Below are 24556 nucleotides of genomic sequence, written 5' to 3'. Positions count from 1 at the left end.
TGGAGGTGGCAGCAAGTGATACTGTAAAGAGAAGAAAGGTTGGAGATAGACTTTAGCAAGTCTATCAAGGATCAGCCTTAGTTACTAATCACACTTAATATTTGTTAGTGATTTTGGCTCAGAAACTGGAGTGAGTGAAATGAGGCAGCTTTCTGGTACTGACATGGAGTGCTGAGGCCCAGCAGAAAGAAGAGTATCAAGATACGGTATGCGGAGAGTTGGATGACCTTGAAGATTAAGCAGTAAAAATGTTGCAAAGCAGAATGGGTGATGTACAAGGTTATTCACCCAGTGATTCAGCATCATTCACTTTGCTGTAAACTAGATTGGTAAATTAGAGAGGAGTGAGGCAGAGAAGGATATCAGTATCTTGGTCCAGAATAGAGTTGCTGCCTTTCCTTTGTGTAAAAAAAAAGTTTAATTACCATACTATTGGAAAGGACTGGGTTAATCCTGGGCAACATATTCTTTAATCCACAGCATGAGATGCTGATGTGATGGAGCTGAGGAAAAAGCCAAAGCAATCCTAGTTGTAGAAAGAGGTGTCAGCAGAGGAGCATTGAAGCTGTATGCTTGGAATCAAAAGGATAGGTCTGATTTCCCACATTCCAGAAAAAAGAGCCTAGAAATACATTCTGTGAAAGTCTGTGAGAATGAAAAGGTGATACAAAGGGCAAAGATTGTGTTGCTTAGTAAAACAATGGTGAAGGGGCAATATGATTGCTGTCTGTAAAACAATAGGAATTTGTCCTGTGTGTAGGAAAGCAATAATTTAAGCCAACAGACGGCCTTGGCATGGGAGCAAATGGGCATAAACTGGTGACAAATATACTTAGCCTAGAAATAGGAAGAAACTTCTTGACTGTAGGAAAAGTGAGGTTCAGAAACAGATTTCCACTCTGAGAATTGGGAAGGGAGTCACTTTGTTCTTGTCAAAAAACAGGCAAAAATTGGAATGGCTTGTGACAGCTTAATCTGGGCTGACTGTGTGTACCTGTAGATTGGATGGCTCAGGAGGAGCCTCTGAGCTGGGTGTTCACAGACTTTATTGGGTATTTTATCCAGGACAAGTGAAGAGTGAGTGAAGCTGCTCAGTGTCTCTAGACATCTCAGCTTAGCATCATAGAATGGCTTGAGTTGGAAGTTACTTCTAAAATCATCTAGTTACAACCACCTTGCTATGGGCAGGGTTGCCATCTGCCAGGTCAAGCCCTAGATCAGACTGCCCACGGCCCTATCCAACCAGGCCTTGAATGCTTCCAAGGATGAGGCATCCACAATATATATAAATATATATAAAGCATGGATTGTTCTACGTTTGTACTCAAGAGCATGATTTGATCAGCCTTGGCACGTTGTACCAGAGAGGTGAAGACGATATTTGTTGCAAGAGCCGGGGGCTGGCAGCAGTGAAATGATGGGATTTGCAGTAGACTTTGTGATGAGAGTGTCCTTTGGGAACTTGTGGAAGCACGTTAATTAATGTGAGATAAATTACTGCTTGGTTCTCTCTAGAGAAGGAGGACTTGTGCTGGGCACACATATCAGGGCACTGCTGGGGGAGGAATATCTAGGAATGCCTGGAGGGTTCACTTCACCATCTTAATGAGTGGGGCTTTGCCTTAATCTCCCTTGTCCCTCTTTCAGTAGCTCCGTATTTGTGTAGCTTTCAGATTGCAGCAGGAAATTTCACAGCTCCCCATTTGTTTATCAGAATAATTATTTGTTCTGCTGAGAAATACAGATTGATACATGTTGAACATTTATCAACATCATCTGTCTGAAAGAAGGAGGAATCTGAGTGTGATCTAAAGGCAGCCTGAATACTCTTCTGACCTAAGGAAGTCAGGTGGTTGTTCCTGGGAAGAAGAACAAGCATTTGTGAATTAGCAAACAGTTTATTTTCCAGGCCAAGTTTAAAAAATAATTCTAAAATTCCTATTTATTTGTGATCAGTTTTGGGATACAAATGAGGAACCTGTAGAAATAATGATCCAAAATCACTCTTCTGTTGCAGTTTCTGAACAAAACCTTGCTTTAATCTGCCTTTGTCTGACATGAACTGATCTTGAACGCTGCAGGCACAGCTCATACACTGTCATTTCCACCATTCTGAGAAATCAAATAAGCTGACACTTGATGCAGAAACACAGCTTGGTCACATCTATGTGCTGGAAATCTGGCAGAGACCTGAATATTGTAGGGAAAGCAGCATTGGGCAATCGGTTGTTTGAGTCCATGCATCTCTCCCTTAATGCTGTAGAAATAGAGAAAGGCACTGTCTTTGTGTGATAGTTCTTTTTTAATTCTAACCCTTGTGTCCATAGAGGCAGTTTTCTGAAATGCTGAACTCAGAATTCTGAAGAGCACATTCTTGTTCTAGTGACAAACCAGATGTGAATGGCACAGAACAGGGCTGTCTTTCATGGAGAGAAGAAATGATGGCTTGTCAGGCGCTTCCCACTTGTCATTTATGTCAGGCAGCAGGAAGGAATTCCTAAATGTGGTGGCTGCCCTCATCCTACCACAGCTCCAGTGCCAGCAGTGGTCTTGTCTGTGTTGCAGTGTGGGAATGATGACTTTCACAGGCTTTGAAATCCTGTGTCTGGTGACAAGCTGGGAATGGAAAGAATGCAGGTATAGATGTTATTTAGTATGGTTTGCATTATAATGTATGTGGTAGTTCACAGAATACAAATAGGAAAGAGCCAGGGGGTCTGTCTGTCTCTTTAAGAAGTGCTTTGAAAAGATGAATGCTAAGCTCTGTTGGTATACAAAAGGCTCTAGGACCCACACTGTCTAAAAAGCTTTACCTAGAACACCTATTTAATTTGCAAAAGCAATAATAAAAAGACAAGCCCAGTATTTAAAGCAAGCAGGACTGTGGGCTTTAAATTACTTTTGCCCCCTGTTCCTCTTGGGTAATGAGCATCATCAGCAGAAGTCTAGCACACTAGACTCTTTCCCAGCATACTTTTATGTTTCCCTGTAACACATCTTTCAAAATCTTCTGTTGACTTCTAAGCAAGTCCACTTGAGGGTTCTTGCTACTTATGGAGCAGTTTAACATCACAGCTTGCTCTGTGTGGGGATACTTATGCAGAGATGCTCTGTAATGCTGTCAGGAAGTCAGGATTCCCACTCCAGCAGTGGTTCTTTGTCTTATTAAACAGGTGTGTGAATAGCAACACGTGCTGCTGATGTCCTACCAATTGGAGTTGGTTTCCACCACTTGGATGACACTCAAGTTATGATGAGGACCAGAGTCTGGCTTCTTAGGTCCTGGTTTTCAAGATTCATTTGTCATAACACTCTGTGATCCAGCAGCGCTACAACTGTAGTGAAGCTATGGAAGTCAGAATTAACAGGTGAATAAAAGCAAGCAATCACGTACGTTCCTTCCAGACCCTGAACCTACTGCTTCTGTGATAAAGTAGTTGCTTGAGTGTGTTCTCAGCACAGACTCTGCCAGGAGGAGACCGGAGGCTCATTAAAAAATTGCAAAGGCTTCTTGAGGCTTAAATGTCTCCTGTAAACCTATTAGTGTCCATATATAATTTACTCTTCACGCTGCTCTTTTGGAGCTGTCAAGTGTCTTTGACAGAATCCAGCTTTCTTTAAAACCTTAAACATGACCCTTTGTAACTACTTATTCTAAGAACAGTGAAAACGTTTGCTCTTTCATGAATTTATAAAATGTTTTTAATTATAAATCAAACAAAGAGTAATTTCTTTGCTTTGGCAATCCAGGAGGGGAGAACCAGTTAACCAGTCCCACCAGTCTGGCGAAGCAGCATCCAAAGGAGCAGCGACATCCTCAGGTCAGACAACACCTCCTAGTGTGCCTGCCCCTTTCCTGCCTTCCAAGCCACTGGCCTTTCAGCCAAGGGCCTAATTCTATTTCAGAATTTTCAAATGCAACAATCTCTTCTACTAAGTCTTATCTGCCTGAAAGCTTCCTGAAAGGAAAATCTTCATATGGTAGCCACAGTGACAGTTTTGATAGAGACCAGAGGCTGATCTTCAATGGCATATTGGCCAACCTGTCAAACTGAGGTTTCAAGAACACTGGTTTCCCCTTTGTATTTTGCAGCTTCTCCTCTTTAGCATATGCACACAGAAAAAAACCCAGAGCAAATCCAGAAAACAAGCAAATCAGTGTAATGCAAACAATGCAAGGTGTAACCAAACCATAAAGGAATGGGGCTTTTTAGATCTTAATAAACTTTAGGGCAAGGAACACCAGTTGATTGCCTAAGATAATGGCAACTTAGAATGAGAAATGAAGGCTATACCTCTGCCTCCCATCTGCTGGTGGGCACATACCTGCTGGCAGTGACCTCTTCCTGAGATTCATCTGAAAGGAGTTTGGCATCCTTATGGCTGTTGGTGAGATGTGAAGCTACCTTGTAACTTCTTCTAGCAGACATGTAAGGGAAGGGCTGGGATTTGTGTCACAGAGAGAATTCTTCCTGTCCAGATCAGAAGTGTGTTATCTGGGGAATGCAAGTATGGCTGCTGAATCTGTGAAATGAATCATCTGGGATTTTGCCTTTTTTCCTCCCCTCCGTTCTCGTTGTTCAGTCTTAATTAATTCAGGGTGTCTGCAGTGTCTGCATGCACATCGCAGCCCCGTCCCAAGAACTTGTTGTCACAGTGTGAGGAGCTTCTAACATTGTCCCATTTCTGTGAGGAGGTGATGTGATTGTGCACACAATCAAATGAGTGCTGCCACATGCCAAGTTGTGCTATGGCAGCATATAATGAGGTAGACCTTAGTCATCCACCCGTCTTTCATAGAAGATCTTGCATATCTATTCTCCTGTTTTCTAAAAGAAACTGCAGGCAATTAAAATCATCCTGAGGTCTGCCTGGCTTCCTGCTTCTAATCTACATTCTCAAGAGTGAATCAAAACTTTACAGAGAATGGGAGCGGAAGAGCACAGGGAAAGAAAGAATAGAGATTTATAAAGTGAAAACTCAGAATATATTCATCTGACAATTCAGGGTCTTCCTTGGGCAGACACTGATGTAAAGAATAAGCCTGTGAGCCTGGTGTCCCCTGTTTCTCTTTCCAGTCCCCTAAGAAAATACTAAGGTGCTGCAAGTGCTATTCCAAATGACTTGAATTTGTTTTTTTCTACTTTATTTTATTCTTTTGCTGACAGGGTTTTTTTGTTTTGTTTGTTTGTTTTTGTTTTTATGTGGTTGTTTTGATATTGAGCCATATACTTTTGTTGCTTCTTTTAGGACTGAAGGAGGAAAAAGGAAATGAAATGCATTGCTAATTTAGGCTAATGAAGATGGGTTTGGTTGGCATGTCTCGCAGCTCTTACCTATAGAGGCAACTGAATGTTCTTAAAACCTGGACTGGTTCTGTCCACCAATTGAGATCATACCCAGGTAGGAAAGAAGCTCTAGAAGCCAAAATGTGATCTTGTGTGCTGTGGAAAGGAAGGAGGAACAGCAAGGAGGAATGTTTGGTGACCAGGCTCTGGAGGTGGGTCAGCTCTCCATACCCCGCAAACTACTGCTGTCTGCTTTAGTTACTGAGGGTAAAATGCTGCTCAACCCTCATCCTGTCAGAGCTTCATGCTAAAGCATCTGCTGAATGGGGCACCTGAGACCAGAACCCCCTGCTTCAATAGAGGGGAAAAAGGAACTTCACTGCCAGCAAACAGCAAACATTTTTGGCTCCTGAAGTCCCTACAGGGGGATGCTGTGCTCAGGGCTGTAGAACAGCAGAGCCCTTTCCTCCCAGGGGTTCCTCAGGCAGAACCGGTGAAGCAGCAGCCCTGCTTTAAAATGCTCGTAGCAGCCTTGTGGGTGAAAAAATAGCATTTGTGTACTTTTATGTAAAGTGACCATTTGCTTCCAGGGAGTGCTCACGTGTGCATTATTCATAGTCACACAGAAGGGTAAGTGGTGCGTGAAAGCAGGGCTGTGTTTCATCTGTTGAGTGAGGAGAAACAGAGCTATTTGTGTGTGCGTTTTGTTTGTTTCTGATGCTGATTGGGCACTAAATTAAGAAGGAATGTAGAGGAAATTGAGCTGGCTTCCCTAGTATGTTGTGCCTGATGTTGCGTTCAGGAAGGGTGACAGAATCAGAGATTTTGCACACAAGCACAATACCTGTGGCAAACGATAAGGCAGGTAGAATACCAGTTCTGGAGCTGCAATTGACTGTGTCTCTTGTCCCTTCAGATAGCTGTCCAGTACCAACCCAAGGGCTGACCCTTGTTCTAGCATCCCAACCACTTCCTCACCTCTGTGCAAGAGCTCTAGCCCTGGGCACACACGGCTCAGCTGTGCCTCTGCCTTGCGTTGGTGCTGCCTCCATCCGGATTTGCTGCACGATCCCCAAGCATCTCACACAAAGGGAAGCTGGGAGCTAATGAACCTCAGCCTTCTTTCTTTCCTATGAGCTGTCAGTGCTGCTCGGTTTATCCACGAGATAAATAATATATTCCCTTCTATGAATATTTCACCTCTTCTTTTTGCTGTTTTCTCGTGTGGTGTCGTACTGTGCCAACCATCACTGTGTTCAAGCCAGAGCTGGGAAATTTAAGTGCCTTCAGCAGTACTATGCGGGTGTAATGCTGAACCAGCACATGGGGCTGGCTTCTGTTAACCCTGATGTCTCCAGACAAAGGTTTTTTTTCCTGAACAGAGATCACAGAGGTGATCACAGGGTGGTCTCTGTGACTGCCAGATGGAAAGCAGGAGCCTGAACTGGTGGAAGAATTTACCGACATTCCTCCCTTAATATGCGCACACCCCTCTGAGGAAGGGCTATGAGGCTGACAGAAGCGAAAAGATTGCTGCCAAATGAGATTTAGCACAAGGGCAGTTGGTGGATTTATGAGGTGTACTCTCAAATGTGAAACTGTTACACGAGTGGTGGAAGTGCAGGGCTAGTCACAGGACTTTGGATACTGTGTCTTCTGCTTCAGGGTTGCTCATCTGTGAGGATTATGTGCAAACTGGTTGAAATAAGGCTTGCAGCTGAAAAAATGGGGAGAATTTCCCCACCAGTTGTCTTGAAGGTGATGCCCCCAGGATACTCTATCCAAACTCAAGATGCTGAGATGAAGGCTTCAGTCCTAAGTGGCCAAGTTGGCCCTACCTCCACTGCCCCTCTTAGACTGCTTTTCCTCCCAGCTGTGCTGCCCTTATTCCTATCTCACTGCCTACTGCCCTCATGTCACTGTGCAGTACATGAAATGTGGGCTGGGTGTCTGTGTTGGTTTTCCCCCTCCCCACCTCCACTTTCTCACAGATGATGGATGGGCTGCAAAAGAGGCACAGCAGAACATAAATAGGCAGGGGAAATTTCAGCATGTGTCACAATGTGGAGATGGTTTTCCAAAGTTCCCTGCTGCAGCAGCTGCATGTGTGCCTGGCTGGGTACTGCCATAGCCGTAAGAAAGGTATGGCCAACAATAATGGTCTCCACGTGAAGGGAGTGGAGAAAGTGACTCAGCTGATAGCGCTGTTATAAAACAAAAGGATTCCACATATATACAGATAATAATTAAAATGCAGCAGGTTTCTGGAAGCAGCTCTGTTTTCTAAGCAGAAATTTGCTTTGTATTGTGTGCACTTTCTGTGGCAGTAGATGCTATGACTGGTGAATGGGAAAGCAATTAGCACCCTTTCTGTGCACGCATTTAATAGATCCACAGTGGTACTGAATACAGGAGGCTCTTGGCAGCAGCAGCATGGTGCACAGAGAAGTGGTCCATACGTATGTGCTCCATGCAGTCGGCATCTCCTGTGAACTGCATGTCAGTCGCTTGTCCACAGCACTCTGTTGTTCAGCAGTGCAGATGTGTGTGTGACTTACAGCTGAGCCCCACATTTTTTTCCTGCAGAAGCCAGGCAGTGCCCGGGCCACCTATGCTGCCAAAGCTTGGAAGGGAACCTGGGAGGCTCCTGCTGTATACAGTGTGTCCTCATCTACCTGCATTTCTCCTTGTTTCCTTCTGCTGATGTTTTTCCAGCTATGATGCTGTATTCTTTGCTATTGCCCCCCCGTTGTGCTTTTAGTTCTTATTATTATGGAAACAGATTTCCCTGCCTAGCCTCATTACCAGGAAGGCCCCTTGTTCTCTATTTCAGTTTACAGTGTGTTACAGCGCTGATTCAGTAGTGAGTGTTCAGTGCCCCATTCTTAAGGAATTGTCTGAGAAAGAGAAAACTGAGCTCTCATTTCAGCTGTCTCTTGGAGGAATCACAGGGCAGCCGTGGCTGTGTCTTTGAAAGCAGGGTCTCAGGTTATGAAATTCTCAAGCATTAGCTTGGTGTGGCTGAGCCAGGGTGCAGGGAGCTGTGTGAACCCATTAATCATCGCAGGGCAGCTGCCAGCTCGCTGACTTTAATTGGGGCTTTCTAATATTTACGCTGTTTGGAGTTTGGCTTTTTCTTTGGCAATGCTGATAAAGGATTTCATTCCTCTCTCACGAGGACGTGGAGAGACAGCAGAGGTGTGAGTTAATTCAAGGTTGCTGAATGACTTGCTGCTTCTGGGGGAAATTATGTTACTCAGCATTGTTTTCCTTTTGAAATTTCTGTCTTGGCTGCATCTCCAATAGTTTTGCATATATGTCTCTTCCAATTTCCTGTTCTTTAGACTCCTCCATCCTTGTGACTTCCAGTCCTGGCATTTTTATTGCAACCCCACGGAAGTAAGAGGTCTCAATGGGCACATCCTATTCTTATAAGGAGGAAGAGGATGGAAGCACATCTTAATGAGGTGAGGTTTTGGGCAGTGTGGTATTGCCAATACAGTGGAATGAAAAATCATTCCTCTGAACTCAGATTGGGATTCCAGTGATACCTTCAAAAGGTTATTAGGCTTCAAAGAGCTCCTTTAGTTCACTGTGATGTCCATCTAGCTACACTTGTCTCCTTGCTTAGGACCAAACTAAGCACAGAAGTGTTCTCATGTCCACACATGTGCCTTTTTTACCCCTTCCCAGACAGCAGGGCAGCTCATGGAGTTTTATTCACCGTCTGTTTCCCAGCAGGGAAAAGCAGGGTTGTTAGTGGGAGGAGAAAACAATCCCTCGGTGCTCACAAGGCAGCAGTGGTCTACTTAGGCTCTGCCTTCATGCAGGGCAGCAGGTGAACTGCTTTTCTCTCTTTTCCAGAGGAAGTTTTGTCTGGCTTCACCCAGCTGTGTAACTGCAAATGCCGTGCAAGAAATATTATGGGAGCTGCCTCTCCCTTTTGCATTTACAGGATTGCAAACTCATAATAGCAAGCACATGTGAAGCAGCGAGGCTGAATGAGTGTCTACCCCAGCATACCTGCGCTGATTTCCATGACGTTAATCATATCTTTAAAACAGAGTTAATGTGAGGGTAATCTACCTCCCTTAATGCAGCTTGATGTTGCATTGCTTTTGCATGTGGTTGCTTTATCAGTTCAATTTGCAGCCCTTTGTCTGCACTGGATATCCTTTGTAGGTCAGCTGCCATGTGGGGAGCCTACATGTGTGCAGTGCTTAATTGGTCTCTCAGCTCCTTCCGATTCTGTACTTCATTTTGCTTACAGAGCTCATAATTTCCCTCCCATTTCTCTTTCCCAGGAGAGAAGGCAAGATGATGATGATGTGTTCTCACCTGATGGACCCTGCTGAGACAGTGATTTTGGCCACGAGGGGGACATTGCAGGTAATCTTGTACTTTTCTCTCCAATCTTCTTTGGTAAAAAGAAGAGCTACATCCTTCCAGTGATTTACCTTTCCCCTCAGAACCTTTGCTGAAGTGATGGCTGGGAAGCCCAGCTCATCCTACCCTGGCCAGGCCTATAAATCAGCCTGTGTTTGGTTACTCACAGAGTCCTTCACCACACATCCTCTCCCACAATGCATAAAGCAGTGCCATTAGTCTGTGTTGATTTCTTGGAGTTTCAGAGGAAAGAAAGTAAACATGAAGGTGCTTAGCAGGGGATTTTGTAAGGCGCTTTGTTAGCTAGGTTTCCAAATCCTCCGGAGTTGGAAGGATTTTCCGAAGGGCTTTAATTCCTTCTAAAAATCTCATCCTTACCTAATACATGCTAGTTAGCAAACAATACTATAGACTTGATATGACTTCATATGATGAATGAGTAGGGGCTTATTATTGGAGTCTAGGGATAATCCCTTCATATAACTCACTCGCTCGTACATGCGGGGTACTCTTCTTGAATAATAGTGCTAATTGATTTTTTTAAATGATACTGAGGTTGATTCATGTCCTGAGAAAAGTGCAGATCAGGCGTAGTTGATTAGTCAGATATTTTAACATATTTTTGGATTTCAAGTAGCTAAAGGAAAGGCAAACAATGAGATCTCACTTTGGATTTAATACCAGTGGAGGCTGTGGATGCAGTTCAAACTCTGCAAGGCTTCTGGAGGGAGAGTTTCACAAAAGACACTTTGTTTCCTTTGGAACAAATGCCACCGAACAGTGGAATTTATTTCTTAATTATTTTTCCAGGGCCCCTCTGTTTCCAGCATACTCACAAACACTTCACATAGAGATTTGCTTCTTTGGAATGGCATGAGGGGGGGGACCAGCAGTGGGGATTTGCTTTCTATGCGTGGCATGGTTTGCCTCGTCTGCATGAGCTCTTTCTTGTTCCTAGGATACACTTGCTTGACTTAATTTATGAGCTTGCTTTATTATTTTTTCCCTTTGGCTGAGATCTGTTTTGACTTTCCCACTAAGCTCCTTTCTGAGCAGGGGCAAAACCAACAACACTGAATTTATTTAAGTGGAATTAAAGGGCAGTCCTTGTGCTGAGGCTGAGGCTGAGCTGCTAAAGCATGCTCAGCCTCCTGAGGTGCTAAAGAACCTCATGTTTCATTCAAAAGCCAACTGCACTGAATAGCAGAGAGCCACTTCTAAGAACTGCATTGGGGATCTAACACCAGAATAAAAGATGGGGCTTAAGAAAGTGATGTGATATAAAATAAAAAGAGAAAAGGGTTGATCAACCAGATTAGATTAAGGGCCAGTTAGTTTTGTTGCTCCAGAAGCACTGTTTGGAGGATGATGTAGTCCCTCTGCTCCCGCAATAGTAGCTATTAAAAATGGGGGAATCATTAATGCATACATAAACATTAAGAGCCATTTTTATTTTAATTTCAGTTTACAGTAATTTAATAAAGATGGAATTTACCTTGTTTACTAGTATTAGGAGTTGCAAAAAGCTTTTTTTTTTCTATATTGAATCATCACCTTGAAAGCTGAGCTGCAGTTTGTGTCTTTGCAAATATTTTTCTTATTCATATTGTGCTGTGTTTGTGTTTTCCTTTATCCTCTTTTAAAATGAGACGCAAACCGAAACATCAGAACTATACAGCAAAGCAGAGATTGGACAGAGCACAGCATAAAACCACATGGCTTTAGTGGGAACAGCAAAGAGACCCAGTTTTATGTAGGAGACCCATCTGCCCCAGCAGCAGAGGGTGTTTCTGAGGTTGCTGAATGCATGGAGAGCAGTGTCCTGGCGAAGTGACATTGTGTTGATGGGCGTAAAGAGCTCTCCACGTGGGTGGGACAGGAGCTCTCTCTTTGCTTCTTGGTGTTTTTGTTTGATCTTTTTTTTTCCCATAAGAAAAGAGGCCAAAGTAGATCTTAACTGACTGCATTTTCCCCCCTTGTCTGCAGGCTAGAATTGCTCTGGGAAACACTTTAGGAAAACATGATTGTCTGTTTAACAGAATTCATTTTCTCTCCCTGGTGCGGCAGGTAGGGTGAGCTGATGAAACTTCCAGCCCTACCCTAGAAGGGCAGAGATATCTGTGGAAATCCAGCAACTCCAGACAGGTAAAGTTTTAAAACCCCTGATTGTGCCTGCAGGCAGTGGTTCCGAGATCAGAAACTGAAGCTTGTTGATGGGGAGTGGCACAAGTTGTATTTCCCACCGTTTACTGCGCCTGCTCTGTTGGCTACAGTAGAAGCTCGTCCTCTGGAGTGGTTACTCCTGAATTCCCTGCTGGCACTAGATTAACTTGAAAAACTAGCAGGGCCTTTCTAAATCATTTCTGTAGTATTCTTCTGATGGCAAAGGTCCCGGGGAACTACTTTTCATAGCACCTTTTGTACAACTGCATGTGCTGTAGGTTAAAAGTTTTTTGACCCCATCAGATGTTGGCTGTGTACAGCTGGGCTTCTGTTTGTCTCTTCTTATTAAGAAGGTTGGAAAGGGAATGAGAGGTAAAATGTAATACATTAATTATCTTGTAATGAGGAAATCCTGCGTGGTCTCTGGAGTCTTCCCTGCATCTTCTTCTTTATCTCTGTTTTGCTGACGTTATTGCTGGTCCCAGTATTCTTACAAGTACTTGAAACTGAAAGCACACACATAGGAAAGGAACTGGACAGGAAAAAAAAAGGAAAAAAGAAAAGGAAAAGACTGACTTCTGTCCAGAGGAAGAAAGCTCATTTACTGCATTTGACTCGGGAATAGGAAAAACTCTTGTAGTTGTTATTGTACATGTGGTCCAGCTTGACTGCTGGAGTCCCTTATTCTTGATCATTGACTGAAAGGGATTACATTTGAGAACCTAAAGCCAGCTCTCCTTTGAGGCAATGCCTCTATCGTAAACCTAGGTGGACATATTTTGGCACTGGTAGCTGGCCTGGCTAACAAAAAAGAAAGCATGGCATTATAGGCTTTGCAAGAGCTAACAGCCAGGATAAAGATCACAGTACTGCACTTTGCACACAGCAGAGTGTGCCAGTGAGTCTTTGTTTAAGAGTCTCTTTTGGTCAGAGAGAAGCTAAGACAGCTGGTAACCCCATGTCACAACCAGCCTTTTGCTTTCCTGAGGACATCCTCCTAGCTGCTGATGGGTCAGTATGATACTCAGGGGTGGGTTGGGCCATGCAGATGAAAGTCCTTTGTTATTCCTGAGTTAGTTCTGGTAGGAGGAGGCATATGAGTACACAGGATTTTGCATGGTGGGCGTCTGCCAGTTCAATCATCAGTTGGCCTTGAGGATGGGATATTCAGGGCTATTCAAAATGTCTGATCTTTAAGTCAAAAAAGGTTATGGCAGTCAGAGGATTGTGGTAGTTCTTTGGTAGGTGCCATCAGCCTCATCAGTAAGATGAGGCTTGCTTCGTGCTCGGGTTGTTGTTTAGGCATCCTTTGTGGTTTTGATTAGAAGGGATCTTGATCTCTTCATTTGAGAGTTTTACCTGAGGAGCCCTTGTTACCCTTGCAGGCTCAGAATTTACCCCATAAATCTCTTCTTGTTTCCCAGCTCGACTCTTAGATTAAAAATGTAGAAAGATCTCTATTCAGACTGTGTCTGGTGAAGTGTCTTGAGCCACACGCATCTGTAGTGGAAGAAGCAACTGATTTCCTCTTGTTCCTTCACTTTGACATGCCTTTGGTTCACCTAGATAATGGGATTTTTTGCCACATTCTTTTCTTTCAGGAATTCACTGCCCATCAAGCCTAACGACATATTCGCCTGTCAGCCTCTTTCTAGGTTGACCAATATCCCGCAAAGATAACACACTGGCCTTTGGAAATGTGGTACCAGTAATTAAAATGAAGAATGCATTACAGTAGAAAGTAGAAATGTGGGTCTAAAAGCCACACTGGTATTTTTAGTGATGGGAGTAATTGAGGATTTCACTTTAATAATTCAGTGCAGCTGAGATTAATAAATGATACAAGTTAGAAATGGCCTTTCAAGAAGAAGGATTTGAGGAGTGTAGTTAACAGTTTAATTTATTATATCCTGGAAGATGTTGCCTGGGTCACTTCATAGTAACTCAGCAGGGTCCCAAGGCTTCTGAGCCTGTTTTGTAAAAGAAGGTATGTATATCCTGATTGAGAACTGTGCAAAGGAGGTGATCTGAGAAGAAGCCAAAAAAGCTTGAAAACCTCAGCCTTGACACTCATTTTTGACATAGTCTGCAGGAAATTGCTTTGTATTGATATCAACTCCCATCCAGACAGGGGCAGCAGGGAAGACTACAGGCTGTGGTGAGGAGCAGAGATGTGCATTTTCTGATACCTGACCATGACCTCTCACAATGAAGTGCCTTCTCCATGATGCAAGCTGTCCTGGATGGACCAGGTGATCCTCTTGTTGTTTGCCTCAGTACGGAGTGTGGGGAGGAGACCACTCTTTCTGCTCTGAAAGTGTGATGAGGCACTGGAATGGGCTGCCCAGGAAGGCGGTGAAGTCACCATCCCTGGAGGTATTCACAAAATGCATAGATGTGGTACTGAGAGACATGGTTTAGTGGAAATATTGGTGGTAGGTGGACAGTAGGGCTAAATGATCTTGGAGGTCTTTTCTGATGTTTGTGATTCTTTGATTCTATATTGGTGGAACGTGGCAGGTCAGAGAGTCCCAAACATTGCCTCTCACAGCAGAGGTGCTGCAGGAGAGAGCTCTCCCCATAGGCAGTGCACAGCCATGGGTAGCTGCAGGGGTCAGGGTCACATTTGTCCTTGCTCCCTCTCCCAGGAGCCTTAGGGGGGTGCCAGGCCAGCACCCCTGCTTACTCAACAGATTTCAGAGCATCAGAATAGTCCTGAAATTAAAGAATAGCATATATCACTAGAGTCCACTTGTGTCTATTGCACAAACATACACACAATATAAAGGCATTTCTTCCTACATATAGTCCCACAGAATTCGTGATCTCATTGTCCCTGCAACCATTCACAGATTAGGTCCTTTAGCTCACATCGAGTCCTGCTCACATAGTTCTCCCAGTCTTGAGACTGAGCTTCATATGTTTACATTCCTCTGCTCAATAAGATTATTTGAAACTAAATAAACTTTAGACTTTCTGGCAGTGACTCTGATGTGTCAGTCTGGAGCTTTCTACAATCTCAGGATTAGCTCTGCGGAGCCTGTTGCTGGGATGGTTTGCTGTGTAATCCTTTAAATATCATTGGTTATATTTTAGGAGGTTTTTTTTCTTTCTTTCCCCCACAAAACTAAAGGTGATAACAATCACATTCTCCATTTGAGATGTAATGCCAAGGAGCCCTGAGGTGCAGCTTTGTGGAAGTCTTATAACTGTCCATTTTGTTACAGAATAATTGTGTTCGGGTGTTGTCCACTGAAAATGTGGAAGATGCTACTGCCTTGCTCCCTTGTAAGGCTGCATTCATTCATGATTGTGAAGCAGACTGGACATACTGATGACAAGGACTTTGGGAATTTCTGCCAACTTCTTTTTTGTGGTTTCCAGGTATGCCTTAAGTAGTGTTACTAAACATAAGGTCTGTAGCATTCCCTCCATGTTCTTTCTTACAGAGCTCTTCCTCATAAATGTGAAATTGGGGCTGTTGTTTCTGGGTCCAGGTGGCTGTCAAGGTGCCCAATGCATCCGTCTTTGTGGCCAAAACTTTGCTGTGAATTTTCTCAGTTATGGACTTGGCCATTGTGATTTTAGTGTTCCCTGCCTTTGGGCTCAATTTTTTTGCTGCTTCTGACTAGAATAGCCTCGAAAGAACTGCGTGTGGTATGCGGCAGCAGAACTCAGCAAGCCAGACAGCTCCTCTGTGCCCTGAGCTGGCTCCAGGCAGGGGAGTCCATTCACAGCTGTGTGTGGGCTGATCCCAAAATACTCCTTCCTTCCATGTTCATGCCTTCCCACAAGAGCTGCCATCCCTGGTAACAATGAGGCTGTCATCCTCTTAGAACATAACAGGCATGACATGCTCAGAAACCAGCCCCCAAAAAGAAATTTTACTCCCCTACCAGAAGATAAAAACACTCATCAGCAAGCTTCAATTCAGGTCCTGATTCAGTGAACTGTTTTAAGCATGTGAACAGTCCTCTGGGCTTCTTCCTGTTGTGGTGTTGGTGTGGGCAGGGTTAAGCTCAGACGCTTTATCTTGTTGTATTTGAACAGACACTGGAAAAACCTTATTTCCTGTCTATATTCTAGGTGGGTGAGTTACACTGCAGATGCACATTATAGCTGGAATGTGTGTTGTATGAAGTGTATTGCCCAGACTCTGGAGCGGTGATTATACATGTGGAAATTATTCATGCTTCCTCCCATTTGCTGTGCAAGGTTTGCTGTGTACTTCATTTATATCCCCAAGTTTCTGTTTTCCCTTGACGGAGGAGAGGAGCCAAGCCCACCTGCCACACCAGCTCCTTTGACATCTTGTAGCGGTGAATTAGTTCACATAAAAAGTGGAGTTTATCAACTTTTTCTGTATGACTGTTTCTCATTTTAGTTTCTAGTATAACTTGAAATTATATATAAAGGCTGAAGAAGACAGAGTATTTTGTCATAGCCACTCAGGCAGTAAGATCAATGAAACCAGTGATAGGAAGAAGGGAGGAAAAACTCTGAGTCCTCAGCCTTTTAAAGGGACTCTTCCCTTCTCTCCTTGCAGTGTCATATTCAGTCACAGCCTGTTGGATGTACTTTGGCATTTGTTGGTGTTCGATTGCTTTTCAATATCTGCCTATCGTTGTGGTTTTTGTTGTTGTTGTTGTTTTTGTTTGTTTGTTTGTTTTCCCCTCTCTCTAAAGGTAACGTGTTAGCTTGAAATATTAGGATAAATTTCAAAGAAAATGATGTTTTAAGCTCCAGATCAGTCATCTCATCTTAGAATTAAAATTTACTGAACAGAAAAGACTACAATCTATAAACTGTGTATAAAAATCAGTTATCTGGACAAAGAGGCACCATAGTAAGTTTAGGGAGAGCTTCCAATGTTTTTTACAGTTCCTGACTGTCTAGAACACCTGATGAAGCTGGGAGCCACAAGTACATTAAAAACAGCACAATGGCTTATCCAGAACAGCCCAGGGATTCTGGTTTATTAATTTTATCAACTTAAATCATATGATGTTTCCCGTGATTGCTACAGCAGGCACCCATAAACTCCACAGTGCCGTGTTAGTCCTTTAGCATGAAAGTCGTGCTGTTTCCATTTTGTTCCTAGACCATTCTGTTCAAGTGCTGAAGTATTGCTCAGATTTTGGCTAAATTATGTTTTTATTTGATATGGTCTGCATTGCATTGATTGCCGAAAAAGCAAGTAGGGCTTTAATAGGGAAGCAGGTAATAACCTCTGTAATGAACCAGGAGCAGAGTAAAGGAATTGGATCTCTAACCAAGCAGCAGAAAAGGCTTCCTTCAGGGTTGGCTTGTTTAGATTGTGGTTGGAGGTGAGTAACAGGTGCAGGAGGGGCCTGCTGTTTCTAGGACATGAATGAAGATGGCAGGGTTGCGTGGACCCTTTTGCTTTTCATCTTTGGATTCTGTTTCAATAGCTGTCCCCAATTGCAATTGCGTACCTCTAGTATGGCAAGCCATTGAGAGGTGTTTGCACCTCTGTTGGCTCTGTGGCACAAATGATAATGTGAGGAGAAACTAAGACACAAAAGCCCATGTGTTGGTCTCAGGACCTCAGCTGATAGTGGGAAATGAAAAGTTGGGCCTTTGACTTGCTGGGTTAGTCCCTTCCTGTTCTCAAGAAGATGACTCCTATGGTCTGCTCCCTATCGTCAGGGTCAACACATGGCCTTAATATTATTGCTAGTGTTAAATGGAAACCCACTCATTAACCCATTGCTGATGTGCTGGGGCACCACAAGGATGCATCAGAAAGGTTGCTCTTGCCCTGCAGAGCCCTCAGTCGGAGCTTTGCAGGTGTTGGAGTGCTGTAAGTAGCAGCCATGTAGCTCTTGTCCAGCCTCGCTGTTGCTTCAGGCTCACAGCATATGCAGTACTAGGGAGAAGAGTTTGGAAGGAAAATAACAATGTTGCTTTTAAAATGGAACTATGTATACTCTCTGATTCAAACTTGGCAGTATTCAGCTGCACCAGTGTTCATGTGTTGCACTTCTGGCCTACAGATGTTGCTGTACAACCTTGTGTAGCATACAGATCCTCAATATTCCATTGTATTATTGCAGCCTTCGGCACAGAAATGAGTGTCTCTCCTTAATACTGCCATTTAAAAAAAATCACCTTCAGCTTACAAACGTGCATGAAGCAGAAGTGCTGCAATGGAGATTTTCACCACCTTTGTACAGATATTATGAATCTCTCTGCTCATTAAGTTTCTGAGACTGTTGATTTGAACTCCAATTAATTTCTGTAAAGATCACAAATCAAGTCCTGTCATAACTAGAGAGCGTGGTGCGATATCATTATTGCTTACCTCTGAGTGAACCTGAAAAGCAAGGTGATCAATCCAGGCGTAATTGAGGTGTCACCAATTAATTGCTCATGAACAACTAAGGGCTTTTTACACTGTCAGCCTGTCAGTCTCAGAAACTGCAAGGTGATGTGGCAGCCCTCAGGTGGTATGAAAACACCCTTTCAAGCAAGTGTAGATTACTAGCAGCTTGCTTAGCTTTTAAGGTTTTGCTGTACTGCTGTAATTTTGCCATCACTGGATGGAGGTTCTCTGCACAGTCTATGCCTTCTCCAGTAGAGTCAATATCAGTCAGGCTCCACCAAATGCTACTTCAGCCACATGTTGAAGCAGATACTTGGAGCTAAGTATGTGCTTAACTCACATTGAATTCCAAATTAGTCATACTTAAGGGCTCAATTTAAAAATTACCCCAATAAAACCCATCCTTTCTCAGACCCTAATCACACCAGTTGCAAGGGCAGGCAAACACAGAAGCAGCACCTAAGTTGCTAAAAGATGATTGGTGTGTGCTTTCCAATGCAAAAAACACTGTGTTATTTGCAGTAGGCTTTAAAATATTTTAATCCCCTTTTAGAATGAGGGTTGGTCTCAGCATGTTTGTAACTGTGAAGTGAATTCCACAGAACAGGAGTTAATTCCTGCACTGATCTCTGTGGGCCTCAGTGTCTCCACCTGTAGAATGGAGCTAAGAACATGAGGGGCGATGGGAGGGGTTTCAGTGGTAACTCATGTCACTTTGCAAACTCTGGTTTGATTTCCCATTGAACCTTTTCCCTTCCTCCCATATGCTGAACACCAAGCATTTGTGCCTTGAACCAAAGGAGTGAAGGTCACTTTTTCACAAGCCTGTTTAAAACTCAAATCACATCATGGCGCTTCAGTTTAAATGCAGTTCCCAGCATATTAGTCTGGTAAAACATCTATATTTGCAAACAAAGAACTATGATATTATCCCAGTGGAGATCAGCAAAAGAATTTGGGGAATGCAAATGTTGATGGTAGTTCCTGTGCTATAGTTAGCCTGAGCAACCAGACATCTGTCCCAAAGCAGACAGACTTCTCTGGGTGCCAAGAGCTGCTCACAGGACAAATGATTAAATCCTCTTGTTGGGAGAGAAGCCAGATTCTGATGTCCCATCCTTTCTCAGACGAAATTATTGTGGGCCATTTCCCAAAAAAAAGACTGAGAAGATTCCCAGGAATCCTAAGTGGATGAAGACTGGGATTTGTGGTGTGAGGAGGCTGTAATGCTTTCTTTTATTTCTCCTCTTTTTTTTAACCTGTGTCTGAGTTGCTAACTAATCACATTTAGTAAGATAATTTGGCCTGGCCATGTAGATGCATTTCAGTGACATTCCTTACAATATATAGGTCCTTTGGATGTCCTGAAGAATAATGCACAAGGAACTCTTGCCATTCCTCTGGCTTGGAAAGTGAAGAGAAATTTGTTTCTTAATAAAAACAAACCCAAACCCACCACCACGACTCCAAGCCCTGGTACCTACTGTTTTGGCTTTCTTTGCATTGAAGAGAACACAGATTGAAGTATTATCAACATCAGCATTATTTTTAGTGGATTTGGAGACTCTTAAGGGTAAAATAAACTTTGTGTTAGAAATGACTTTTAAGTAATGCCAATTCTGAGGTGTATTTGGTGCTTTTTGCTTTTTCTAGATCCCTGTTTGGAGCCAGCATCCTGCAGCTGCTGGTTGCTGCATGCCACAGTTCAGAGGCCTCAGCTTCCTCTCTGAAAATGCCCATCAGCAGAAAGCCGAAGGTGCAGGGAGTCTAAGGAACGGAGCAAGTGAGCAGCCAGTCAATGACAGAGGTAGGAATGGGAAGAAGTGCTGTTTGAAATAGACCCAGGAGCAAGCTTTCGGTATGGCTTCAATACTGCTGCCATCACAGCTGGTCCTTGCTTGGCTTCCCTCTTGTGAGCTGAGCGTAGACACGAGCCTCTGCAAGAGGTTTATTTCCAGTTGCAGGCAGCCTAACAGACTCAACCTGGTGCTCCTTAATCATCTGCTGTATGGGAATGAGAAAAAAATTCACTTGGTGTCCTTGCACCAAGTTCCAGAATTTGAAGTCCTGCAGGCTCTCACTGCAGCCTGCACTGGTGCTGCCAGGCACCTCCCTCCCTCCTTTCCCAGCTCCACAGATAACTCCAGTAGGGACTGACTCTCAAAGGCCACATCACTTCTCTTTAGGGCACTGAAAGCTGAATGCTGCCTGGCAGTATTTGCCCTGCTCCCTTACGGAGCTTTCAGTAAGGAAGTCTCCAGGCATTAAAAAAAAAGAGGTCTGAAGAGGTTCAGAGTTTGTTGTGTCCATTTCCTTACAGATATTGCATCAGACATCTTTCAAGGGAGTTAATTCAGTTATCCAAATCTAAGGTGCCACTAATCACTTGACACTTCTCTGGCCTTTATACATAAAATTGGACTCAGAGAAGGGAAATTACTGGTGTGCATGAGCTCACATCCAGCATTCCATTTTCTCTGCTAGCTGGAAAGCACTACAAGATGGTCTTCCTAAAGCATGAGCTGAAGTGAAAGTACCTCAGAACCAGGCTGCCACTGACTGCTTCCTTCTTCTAGGTGGGTGTGATTTGTGATGGCTTTCCACCGAAATACTTTGTGCAGAGAGGTGGACGTGGGCTGAAGAAGAAATGGAGCACTGCAAAACGATGTCCAAAGTGACAACTCATTACCCCAGAGAGCACCACAGTTGAGCCCTGTTTGTACCCTGGTGTTCAGGAGCTTGTGAGGGAAGGTAAGAGCTGATTAACCTTTTTATTTCATTTTTAATATTAAATGTTATCTGGTAGAGTTGCAGATACTGTTCTGAAACATCCAAAATCCAGATCTTTGTTTAAAACTTGCCTGCACGCTTCACCTCCTTAGCAGCTGATGACTCTCAATAGGTCACAGAAATCATCTGCTCAACCTGTGCCTCTAATGCTTCCAGTGTCTCACACAGCCTGGCAGTAGTGCCCTCACGTCTGCTGCTTGTGAGGCAAGCGGAGCTGATCGCACAGGCTGCAGGGAAGAGCAGTGCCAAGCTGAGGAGTCACGCTCGCCTCCTTCTGCTCCAGCCAAGAAGGAAGAGAAACATGCTCCTTCCCTTCAGGCAGCTGGAAACAAAAAGAAACCACAGAGGACCACAAAATCATCACAGAACAACATCTGCCAAGGCTATATGCTGCCTCTAGCAGGTCAGAACACAAGCAGATGAAGATAACGCTGTGTGGCAACTTCATGTCAGTTGTTCTGTGGTTTGCTTTCACATGCGAGGAATTAATGGAAGCCAATGCATGATCAGAGCTGACAGAATAATATTTTAAAAGGCAAAAAAACCCACAGAGCATCACATGGACATGCCTCTCCTCTTGCTACTCCCACCCCTCATACTGCTCTCCCTCCATCAGAGAGGCATGGGAGCCTGAAAGCGACCTTTATGCAGATGAGGCAGCTATTCCCATCAAGCAAAGCTCTGTAATAGAGAGAGCTTGGGAAATGTTTTCTTAGGTTATGACCTTTGAGGGCCTTTATTTCTATTTCGAATCTTGCTTTTGAATATCTAAATATATTCCTGAATTTTTATTTTCCTTTGGAGATTTCTCAGTTTAAAATTTGCCTTCAGCCTGGTCCTAGCAAGAAACAGGCCAGCCAAGCTGCTGGTGGAGAAAGAGCACACTTTGCAACTCCATACCCACTGCAGATATGAGGTTGTTTCCCTTGGAGTGGTGTACAAACCACCTTCTGGAACAGACTTTCCAAGAGCTGGTAGATCATGTATTTCTGCAGCTTACAAAACTGGCAAAGATAAATGTGAGGATTATTCATTTCACCAAAGGATAAACATGGAAGTGGTATAAACAAGTTCAGCTTCTTGCAGTTCTTGCCTCCTGTAGCCATGACTGCCTACTGAGGAAAGCGATACAAGGCAATAGGGGAAGCTGACCACTTTTCTCATAGCAGCCCTGGCACAAGCTGACAGCAAGAAAATCAGCATAAACACCTGCCTTCAGTCTCTGGCCCACAGCTATGTCTGAACTAGCCCTGCAGGCTTGTGTTCATCTGTCTGAACTAGCAGCCAAGAGGAGATGCGCCTCTTCACGTGTCCTTTGTTTCCTGTCATCACATGGGTAGCTTCTCTGCATGGCTACAGGAGGTCTGCTCTCAAATTCTTAATTAACTGTAATCTCACCTGCTGTTAGAGGGGTTTAATTGTAGTGTGGTCTAGTGATGGTGTAGCCAGTGGCTGGGAGAGAAGGAAGGCTCTGATTGGGCTCCCACTTTTGCTCAGTATTTGCTTTCCAGGGCACCTCTGGAAGCACTCCAAAAGCAGGCACAGCTGCAATTCAGCAAAGGCCAGAGCGCACAGCGTGCATGTCTCCTTGGTGAATAGATTCACTGCCATTCAGCTTTCCCTATGACTAAATGCATGCTTAATAATTGCTTCTGCAAAGCTAAAAAAAGGAAAAAAAGAAAGAAAAAAAAATAAAAAAGGAAGGTTGAGAGAGGGGGCAGATGAACGTGACGTTAAGTAACAAGTCCTGCTGTTGGAAAGTTGAAATGAGGTCTGAACCCACAATAAAAAGGAAACTGCCCACCTGTGGGAGGAATGCGGCAAGCTGTGGGGAATGTCAGTGCAGCTGCTGAAATTGCTTTGCTTTGTACTCTCTGGTTTGGGTCAGGCCGTGTGTTTCTGGAGGCAGCAAGATGTTATGTTTTCTGGAGGCAAAGTTACCTTTTCAGACCAAAATGTGGTTTTGGGGTTGGTTTTGTTTATTTTTCCTCCTGCAAAGCTGTCTACCCACAAACAACTCTCTACTGAGAGAGAAATGGACCTGTGGAGTGAGACCTGTGGTTTCCAGAGGCTGCTCTCGCTTGCCCTGGTGTTCTCAGCAGGCCCAGGGTCATGCCGTGCCTTGCTGTCCACAGCTGCTGAGCATTCAGTTCTCCATGGGCTTGGGCTTGATGATGTTGCGTGTGGCCCCTGTAGGAGAAATGCTTGTGGAATGAGAGGGAAGAAAAACCATTTTCAAAGAGACACAAGAATGTGGCTAGTTGGAATGGGATGAGACCTGTCAGGCTGCATCCCACCCTGCTGTTGCATTGTTACTCGTGGTGCTAAGGGGTGAGCAGCGAGCCCTGGCCACCCCTCCCTTCAGAGGCAGGAGCTGTTGACAGCTGGCTGCTTTGACTTGGGGAAAACCCAAATTCTCACGCTGTTCTCCAGGCCCACAATGGTGCCATAGGAGTCTGTGTTTGAGCTTTAAAAAACAAGACAAAGAAAAGCAGCTAAAAAGTAGCTTTTAAAAGAGCAATGGTAATGAACTGGCCTTGTTCACAGCAGGTGGCTTTATCTCCTCTGTGTAGCCAAATGTCAGAACCGCAGGAAAAAAAACGCACCTCTATACAGTACACGAGAAGGCTGCAGGCAGCAACAGTCCTTACTGTTGGCCATGTGGGGAGGGTGTCCCCATACCCACCTCCAGCAGGCAACCAACTGCAATGTGTTGGGGGAAAGAGGTGGAAAAATAAGGTCCCTGCTGTAAAAGTCCAAATAGTTTTAAGATGACCAGTTTCTCCCTGTTGGAGTGCATGACAAGCAAACACTTTCTCTTCAAGCTGGAAAAGGTAGGTGGTTTGGGTGAGCAGCATTTTGCCTGGTTTTGGGTCCTTACGCCTTAGCCTGGATGTGGTTCTGCTGTGTCCATGCCCAGTGCCACCTTCGTGCTCCTGACTGGGGAGAGGCCAGGGGGTGTGATGGGATGGATGTCAGCTCCTCTGAGCTGTGGGGATCCTTTCATCCCTCAGTGGCTGTCATTAGTCACTGGACTTGAGGGCATTGGATTCCTCTCCTAGCTGCTGATCCAGGTCATAATCACTCTTCCTGGGGCTAGGCAAGAAGAAGACTGGAAATGAGTAGAAAGCTGGGGTCAAAGGAGGAAGAAATTCGATTCCCCAAAGAGAAATTCTCTGTTAATGAAGTGTGAATCCAAACGTGAGGGAGGGGTTGCAAGCTACCAGCCTGTGTTTGATAAATCTCTGAGTGCTCTAAGATGTAATGAGGGCCATGGCCCACAAAGGGGTCAGCCACAGAGGAGATAATTGGCTGCATCAGGGTCACCCATTGTCCTGTGGTTTCTCTCCTCTTTCTCTCCCACTGAAGGAGGAGATGGGTTGGATGGCCTGTGGTGTGGCTCACAGGGTGAGGAGTGATAGGGGCTGTGTGGATACCAAGTTGCTACCGATGTACAGTGAAAGTGTGTCCCTACTAGTGAGGGGGGAGGCAGGGTGCAAGAAAGGCCCTGATGAGCAAATCTGCCCCTGTGAGCAGGACACATCTTGTCACTGGCAACCCTAAGGGATGCAGAATAAACCTT

The 24556-nt window shown here is 44.3% G+C and overlaps 2 long non-coding RNA genes across 2 annotated transcripts; both read left to right on the top strand.

Annotated features, from left to right (window-relative positions):
- Positions 1-3180: 3180 nt before the first annotated feature.
- LOC140253419 (uncharacterized) lies at positions 3181-8744 on the top strand. The gene is made up of 4 exons (XR_011903847.1): positions 3181-3368; positions 3751-3821; positions 5251-5403; positions 8633-8744. It is a non-coding gene; the product is annotated as an uncharacterized lncRNA (long non-coding RNA).
- Positions 8745-11737: 2993 nt separating this feature from the next.
- LOC140253420 (uncharacterized) lies at positions 11738-19956 on the top strand. The gene is made up of 4 exons (XR_011903848.1): positions 11738-11819; positions 13965-14089; positions 15065-15221; positions 19837-19956. It is a non-coding gene; the product is annotated as an uncharacterized lncRNA (long non-coding RNA).
- Positions 19957-24556: the final 4600 nt, after the last annotated feature.

This window comes from Excalfactoria chinensis, chromosome 5 (genome assembly GCF_039878825.1).
Source record: "Excalfactoria chinensis isolate bCotChi1 chromosome 5, bCotChi1.hap2, whole genome shotgun sequence".
Taxonomy (NCBI): domain Eukaryota; kingdom Metazoa; phylum Chordata; class Aves; order Galliformes; family Phasianidae; genus Excalfactoria; species Excalfactoria chinensis.
Note: the sequence above shows the minus strand (reverse complement) of the source record. Positions and strands in the feature narration are given on the sequence as shown.